The sequence below is a fragment of the Canis lupus genome, chromosome 27 (genome assembly GCF_011100685.1).
Source record: "Canis lupus familiaris isolate Mischka breed German Shepherd chromosome 27, alternate assembly UU_Cfam_GSD_1.0, whole genome shotgun sequence".
Taxonomy (NCBI): domain Eukaryota; kingdom Metazoa; phylum Chordata; class Mammalia; order Carnivora; family Canidae; genus Canis; species Canis lupus.
Window position 1 is genome coordinate 16,020,136 of NC_049248.1, and position 9,009 is coordinate 16,029,144.

The window sequence follows — 9,009 nt, forward strand, 5'->3', positions numbered from 1 at the left end:
TCCAAAATGCTCAATGGCTGTCTCAGATCTGTATACCAGTGTGTTGCCTAAAAATTGCTATTGCAGTTACACAGACAAACCAAAGAGATGTGGATTTTTAAAAAGTTGCAGTGATAGATTTAATAACTTTATCTTATGTGGAACTAGTGCTTGACTTATAAATATCACTAGGTAAAATAAATAAAGTTCTTAAGAAGAACATAGCTTATTCATTCATCCATTCTTCTTCTTCTTCTTCTTCTTCTTCTTCTTCTTCTTCTTCTTCTTTTTTTTTGGTCATAGTATCAGTGTCTTTTTAAGGGAAATGTAATCTCTGTTTTCTAAATATTAGTAAATTTAGAACCTAAATACAACCTGATAAGAACAGAGGAGCTTTACAATAGGGTTTATTTTATTTTAATGTTTTGCAAACAAATTGGAGGGAAGAATAATCCTTAAAGAGATTAATGGTGTTAGCAGTTCTCATATAGATTTGAAATGGCTAAACAGCCTCCTAATTCAAAGGAAGTAGAAAGTGAAACCAAATAGCCCAATTTTCAATATCGCAATACGATGAAAAGATTAAACCAGGAGAAGCCTCCAAGATTATTTTTATAATTTATCAGAATTCATTTTCAGTAGAATTTAAAACAATATAAATATCATGTTGTTAGTAATCATTTGAAAGAAAATTTTTACCATTTTTAAAGCAAATTACTTCTCAAATAAAGTAGTACACTCCATTTTAATGTTCCTCCAACATTTCGCCCCAGCTAGGGCGAAACTGTAATATTTTAAATGTCCTCTCCCAATTTATTTAACTATTAAACAGCCACACCAAGCTTTAATTCATTGATGATTTTTTCCATGGAAAACATTTTTTTTAAAAAGGACAAGAGATACCTTTAGAAGAAAATGGAAATGAGCTTTCACTCAGAGTGACCTGAAGTGGGTAATAAACCTGAGAAATGTTATTGTATAGGCAATACTTCACTTCAGTTTATAAGGAAAAAACAAACAAACCTAAACAGAAACACAGACTTGATGTGTTTCTTCTGAATCAGTCCATAAGAGCAATTTGGTCTCCTTTTAAATTACACTGCAGGACAATACTAAACTTTTGAATGTTGTCAACGTTCTAAGTGATCTTGCAAAATATTTGCTAATTCTTTACTTATGTAGATACCACAAAAGGCTTGTTCTTATGCAGTCACAAACTCTGTCCTACCTACAAGTTTTGTAAGTTTGTATCGTAGGTCAAATGTCTCCTCCCAATTGCACATTTCTGTTTCAGTTTTCCACAGATTGAACAGAATTATCATCCACTGCTAAGAGAAAATTTATCTGAGGCTTTAAAATGATAGTGTCCTTTAGGAATCTGAGCCAACTACAAATCTGGCCATTGTTAGTACCTCTTCAATTTGATTGAGAGATTTTTGTTTGTTTTTAGTTTTTTTTTTTTAAAGTTATATTTAATTCTTACATGGGAAACACTTGCCACCTCCATATTTCAGAGACAAATTTAATATGTTTTTATCTTGGATAGATTCTTTCAGAGGTAAGATGTATACAATTCAGGAGAGGATGGCATTTAATTTATAATCCTCAAACTATTTCTTCATGAGTCTGCATACTGGTTGGAAAGTTTATGTCTACTTTTGGCTGTGAGCCAAGTAGATAGGCAGTACAATCTGCCAAAGGAGCTAAATTTAATACAGATTATGGTCCTCCTTGTCTTTCTCTTAGTACTGAATTGCCTAATGTCTCCCACTATTCTTCCCTCTTCCCAAGAAATGGGCGTGAAGATTTTCAAGCAAAGTTTCAAAAAATGTCATTCCATTTCTTATAGACCTTCTGAACTGATATAGATAATGGGAAGTTAAAAATATTTTCATTTTCTAAGATTAGAGATAATGTACAGGAATCATAAGCTATAATAACTAGCAATATAGAAATTTCTCAATAAATGGTACTGATTATTACCATATTCAATATGGCCCAACTGAATATTTTTACTCTTTAATGAAGGTTCATTCTTACTGTAATCTTCTCTGCTACTGTACTTCAATAGCACTTTGTGTGCTGTATTGAAAGTTAATTATAGTTAGTCTGCATTCCCCAGTTCCTATGTTCTAAATGTTAGTGTCCCATCAAAATGTTGAAATCCTAACATTTCATGAGGTCATGAGGATGGAGCCCTCATAAATCCTCATGAATGGAATTGGCGTTCTTATAAGAGAGACTCTGCAGAGATCCCTTGCCCTGTACGAACATACCAGCTATGTTTCGGGAAGAGGGTCCTCACCAAAATGTGACCATGCTGGTACCTTGATGTTGGACTGCCAGCCCCCAGAACTTCTGAACTCCTGTTGTTTATAAGCTACCTTATAAGCTACCTCTTTGATATTTTGCTATAGCAACTCGAAAAGACTAAGACATGGTTAGGCTAAAAACTTTGAGGATTCAAGCTTTAACCTAATTAGTTTTGCATTCTATAGGCTAGAGAGTGTAGTATCTTGCTCACAATAGACATTTGGTAAATGCTGATTAAGATGATTTGAATTAAACAAAAAAGCCACAGTTCTGAATACAATGTTTAGATTGAAATTTTGAATTTAAGTTGTTGATAAAAGTAACAACCTATGCATATTAAAATCAGATGTTACTTGATACTACTATTTAGATATTGTCACACCATGATTACCTTCAGATTTATTACAGCATGGTGCAAAGATTTGTCTTGCCATTTGTCTTCATGATTACATCATAAGTTCTTAGAGGCGGTATCTGCAGGTTCTATCACAGTGTCTAGCATATAATAACAACTTAATGAATGTTTATTGCATGAATAATTCAATGGAAGAATAATAAATAAATATACTCAAAGGATAGCTGATCTAAATGAAATTATCATGACTTAAAATTGCTAGCTTTGTGAGACAAGTAAAGATGGATACAAAAACTGGAGGTCAACAGAATTTTCAATGCAAACTAGAATCACAACAGTATCTTGTGATGTATAGAAACAGTAAGATTTTTGGAAGGTTTATGGTATCACTTATGTTCACCAGATGATGTTTATTAGCTATTACTATCAGGTAAAAGCCTTAAAAACCTTTAGGAGGCTATTAGTACTGAAAAAAACATCTCAAGTAACTTATTCAAAATACTCCCAAAATATGTAATTTTGCTAATTTGTCTTAAGCTACTTAAGAAAACACTAAAAGGGCAAAACATGGAATCATATCTCAAAAAATGTAAGGATATAATCTGGGAAGAACTTCACTAACCAATAGTAGGTCAATTTTTGTGTGTGTTTTCAGGGTTCATCTCAAAGAGAACACCTGAAAAAGATAGGAAGACACTTTATAGTTTCCTTGTGTTATTCCTATGGGTCTATATCCCCTGTATATACCAAGCAATGAAAAACATGACTCATGTGTTGATATTTGAGGTATTTAAAGGTTATTCTCAGATCTTCCCCACCTTGCCAATTGCCATCTTTCCCATCATTCAGAAAAAAACGTCTTTCAGAAACAGCTGGGCAAGAGCTATGGAGTTGACCTCTGGTTGCTCATTACATATTGGCTGCTGTTTTCTTCAAAAGCAAAACTCTGAAGACAGTGACAGAAATATTCTGGTTACAGTGGGTGGAGGGACTCAGGTTGCTGTCTATTACATCTCAGAGTTTCAGAGGACTAGGCAAGAAATAAAAGAGAAATCACTACCTCAGTAGAGTAAATACTCGCTAAAAACTGAAAATCATATTGCAATCTGGACACACCAACTTTCTAAGTGTGATACTGAGAACAGGATTCTGTTGTCATTGATTTATCAGAATGTGGCTTAGGGTAATTGATCCATCCTATATTCTGAGAATCAATGAATTCAAGAGGTGCCCCATTTAATAATTTGGAAGAGGAGAGAAAAAAACCAAAACAGAACAATAAATAACTACAAAAACCTACTGTGGAATAACACTTTGAAGACTCAGGGGAAGCGTATATTTCTAAAATTAACAAAACTCCAGAGAAAACTCTAGAACTTGTTTACTATTCTCAATAAAATGCAAGAAGAATGAACCTCCATCAGGCAGGACTAGAAGGGAGTAAAGAATACAATGAATTACAAAAGAGAAATAGAAAAGCTAAAGAAATATTTCAATAAAACTAAATGTATAACAGAAAAACTTAAGCCCATATTTATCTGAGGATACTGAACTCTAGTAATAGTAAAACAGAAGCCTGAATCAGTAATGTGGATGATGGACTTAAGAAGCTCTCTTAGAATGTACAAGAAGAGGGTAAAGAAATTAAAATTATGAAAGAGAATATGATAGTAAGACCTTAAAGGGAGCTTTAGTATGTGACTAATTTGTGTTCCTAAAGAAGGAACTAAAACATGACACAGAAGCAGTAAATACAAATATGATAGACAAAAATCTAACTGACTGACATGAATAAGCAGATTTGAGTGACATTACTAAATTCAAGACAAATAAAAAGTGAAACCTAAAAAACTCAGATTGAAAACATTTTGAATCCCAAGGTGAATAACTAACCATTTAAAAACTGTCAAATACCCATACTCTGAAAATTATACAACACCAGTGAAAGAAATTAAAGATGACATAAGTAAATGGGATGATATTCCATGTTCATGGATTGGAAGAAAAAATATTGTTAAAATGTCCATATGACCCAAAGCAATCTACACATTCAGTGCAATCTCTATCAAAATAACCAACAGCATTTTTCACAGAACTAGAAAAAATAATGATAACACTGTATGGAACCACAAAAGACACTGAATAGACAAAACAACCTTAAAAGAAAAACAAAGCTGGAAGTACCACAATTTCAGATTCAAGTTATACCTCAAAGCTATAATAATCAAAACAGTATGGTACTGGCACAAAAATAGACACCTAGGTCAATGGAATAGTATAGAAAATGCACAAACAAGCCCACGATTATATGGTCAATTAATCTTCAACAAAAGAGGCAAGAATATGCAATAGGAAAAAGACAGGCTCTTCAACAAATGGTATTGGAAAAACTGGATGGCTACATGCAAAAGAATGAAACTGGACCACTTTCTTAGACCGCACACAAAAATAAACTCAAAATAGATTAAAGACCTAAATGTGGCTCACTTCAGTAGCATATATACTAAAATCAGAATGATAAGAGAAGATTATCATGCCCCAGAATAAGGATGACATCCAAATTTATGAAGTGCTCCATATTAAAAATGAAAACAAAAACAAAAACAAAATGTGAGACACCATAACAATCCTAGAAGAAAGCACAGACAGTAATTTCTTTGACATGGGCCATGGAGACATTTTTCTAGATATGTTTCCTGAGGCAAAGGAAACAAAAGCAAAAATAAACTATTAGGACTACATTAAAGCAAAAAGCTTCTGCATAGCAAAGGAAACAACAAATATAAATGGTAACCTACTGAATAGGAGAAGGTATCGGCAAATGACATAGCAGATAAAGGGTAGTATCCAAAATACATAAATAATTTATACAAACTCAACACCCCCAAAACAAATAATCCAATTAAAAATGGGCAGAAGACATGAACAGACATTTACATACAGGTGGTCAAAAGACACATGAGAAGATGTTCAACATCACTGATCATCAGGGAAAGGTAAGTCGAAACTACAGTGAGATATCACCGCACACCTGTCAGAATGGCTAAAAAACAACACCACAAGAAACAAGAGTCGGCGAGGATGTGGAGAAAAAGGAATCCTTGTGCACTGTTAGTGGGAATACAAACTGGCGCAAGCACTGTGGAAAACAGTATGGAGTTTCCTTAAAAAGTTAAAAATAGAGCTACCCTCTGATCAGTAAATGCACTACTGGATATTTATCCTAAGAATACAAAAACACTAATTCATAAGAATATATGCACCCTTATGTTTGTGACAGAATTATTTACAATTGCCAAATTATAGAAGCAGCCCAAGTGTCCAGTGATAGATGAATGGATAAGGAAGATATATATACATATGGATAGGTGAATGGATATATATATATACACACATATACATGTAATGAAATATTATTCAACCATAAAAAAGAATGGAATCTTGGCATTTGCAATGACATAGATGGAGCTAGAGAGTATAATGCTAAGCAAAATAAGTCAGAGAAAGACAAGTATCATATGATTTCACTCATGTGGAATTTAAAAAACAAAACAAACGAACAAAGGGGAAAAAAAAGAGAGAGAGAGGCAAACCAAGAAACAGACTCTCAACTATAAAGAATAAACTTATGGTTACCAGAAAGGAGTTAAGTGGGAGGATTGGTAAAGTAGGTGATGGAGATTAAAGAGTATATTTATCATGATGAGCACTGAATAATGTATAAAACTGTTGAATCACTGTCTTGTACACCTGAAGGTAATATAACACTGTAGGTTAACTACACTGCAATTAAAATTAGAAAATAAAATGAAAACAGACTGTTAAGTATCCAAATAAGTGGAAAGGGAAAAGAAGGGATTATTCACAAAGGAAAAATGTATCTAGATAGCTTTAGATATTGTCCCTGCAAATATTGTAAAACAGTGAAAAATATCTAAGAACTTTGAAAGGATAACATGGTGATCTACGGTTTTCACATCTAAACAATTTGTGTTTCTTGTGTAAAAGTCATTAATGGTTTCAGATGCATAAGTAGTCAGAAAAATAACATTTACATAATTTTACAAAATAAATTATCTGAAATATGGCTCCAAATTAATCTCAAAGAATGAGATTAAAAAATCCAAAGAGGAGAGGGTCATGGCACAAAAAGAAGATTAGGTTTTCCTTTCTTTATTTGGATCAGAATATCTGGAGTCCATATCGATAATTCTTTGGTAGGATGATCCTATAAATCAGAGCTTCTTTCATCTGTGTCTATTCAACTCTCACACTTTCCCCGTCACCAGGAAACACTTCCCATACCTCATTTTTCACCTCACTATTTAGAAGAAGTTCTTGTCAGGTCCAACAACTTACGAACTAACTAGTATGTGTGAGATGTTTAGAACATTATTTATACAAGGCTGAGATATTATGCTTGACAGAATTTCTGTTTGCTCCACATGAGGCAGTGTGTTGTCATTTTTTTTTTTTTTTACTTTTTTTCCTCATTAATGAGGCTTATAAGTAAATGTTTTGTACAGATTAGGAAACTGTTGCTCAGGAAGGTTAGTTGACTCTCCCAAAGCCCCACACTTGTAGGAAATAAGTTTGAATTTGCGTCTTCTGATTTCAAATCACATGCTTATTTCATTACATGTCTAACTTTTGATCTCCTCATGGATTTTTGGAAAAGAGTATTTTATATGTTTTCTTGGTTTATTTCATCAAAAAAGAAATAATCTTTATGTCACTGAATATTTCTAATTAGTTTAACCGATATTGTTCAATTCTCAAGCGCATAATTACCCTCCATAAAGAGATTTATATCTAAAAAATCACTTTTTAATTTTTCAGTTGGCATAAGAGATTCCAAACCATTTTTTTAAACACCTATCATTTAGATTACCCTGAATCAGATTATAGGCCATCATTACATTTTTGGTGATAAATTTGAGAACACTTAGTTTTACCTACAGTGAAACTGTAAAAAATCATTTTGATATAATTTCAAAATTATGAGAATTTGCTAGAATAGTATAAGAAACTCCTTTACAACTTACCCTAAAATCACCAGTTATTTGTGTTGCCCAATTAACTTTATCATTCCCCTTTATTTCTCTCTATATTTATACATATATGAATATTTTCCTTCAAATATTTGAAAATACACTAGAAACATCATGCCCCTTCATCCTTAAATACTTTAGTGTGTGATCTGAGTCTCAAAATCAGAAAATTTAACAAAATAAAATAATATTATCTAATCCACAGTTCATATATTATATATATTGTAAAAACCGCGCCTGGCTGGCTCTGTTGTTAGAGCATGTGACTCCAGATCTCAGGGTCATGAGTTCAAGCCCCATGTTAGGTATAGTTTACTTAAATAAATAAATAAACAATAAAATATTATTACATAATTTCCTGTTCAAAATTCATCAATTGGCCCATTAGGGTTCTTCATAGCCCACATCTCTCCTTTCTCTTTCAAGGATACAATCCTGGATCATTGCATTTAGTTGTTAATTCTTTTCTTTCCTTATGGAGAACTTTTTTCTTTTTTTTAGGGAGCAAGGAAGCTGAGGAAGAGGGAGAGACAGAATCTTAAATAGGCTCCATGTCCAGCACAGAACCCAATGTGGGGCTCAAAGGCACAACCCTGAGATAAGGACCTGAGCCAAAATCAAGTCAGATGCTTAATGGACTAAACCACCCAGGTGCCTGAGGAGCTTTTCTTTTCAAATACATTCTCTTTATGGCCAGTGAAATTTGGAGCCAGACTAGTTGTTCATCATCCTGGTTTACATTCAGACTTAGTTTGGGAGCTTTGTTTTTTTTTTTGTTTGTTTGTTTGTTTGTTTTGTTTTTTTGTTTTTTTTTTTAGTTTGGGAGCTTTGTAAAACAGTCTTTCACACTACTCTTACTGACTCAGAATCTGAGGGAGGGGGTGGCCCCAGACCTGTTTTTTGTTTGATTGTTTTGTTTTGTTTTTCAAAAGATCTAACAATTCTGATCATCAGCCACATTTGGAATCACTTATGTTGACCAATGATAAATTTGAGAGGGAGGGTGACCCTGCTAGAGCTAGTGCCAGAGAAATAACAGTGGAGAAGAGAACAGAATGAACTAATCAAGAAGATGAAATAAGAGGTGCAAAACTCCATCAGTTACTGAGAAATATTTACCCCCAAGTATAGCTGATAAAGACAATTTTGGGGAGAATAAAACAAAGAAGTCCAATTGACTTTTACTGTTTTAAGATCCCCGAAAGCATGTTGTTTCTTGAACAGCCATGTGCAAAAAAACAATTTTGTAGCCATGTAAATTTGAAGAACAAAATTAATGTGATTTCTTCTTCAGAGCCTTTAATATATTAA

At 33.1% G+C, this 9,009-nt stretch overlaps 1 non-coding gene across 1 annotated transcript; it reads left to right on the forward strand.

Annotated features, from left to right (window-relative positions):
• Nucleotides 1–5,126: 5,126 nt before the first annotated feature.
• On the forward strand, nt 5,127–5,231 carry LOC119866487. The gene has a single exon (XR_005380234.1). It is a non-coding gene; the product is annotated as a U6 spliceosomal RNA (small nuclear RNA).
• The last annotated feature ends 3,778 nt before the right edge of the window (nt 5,232–9,009 follow it).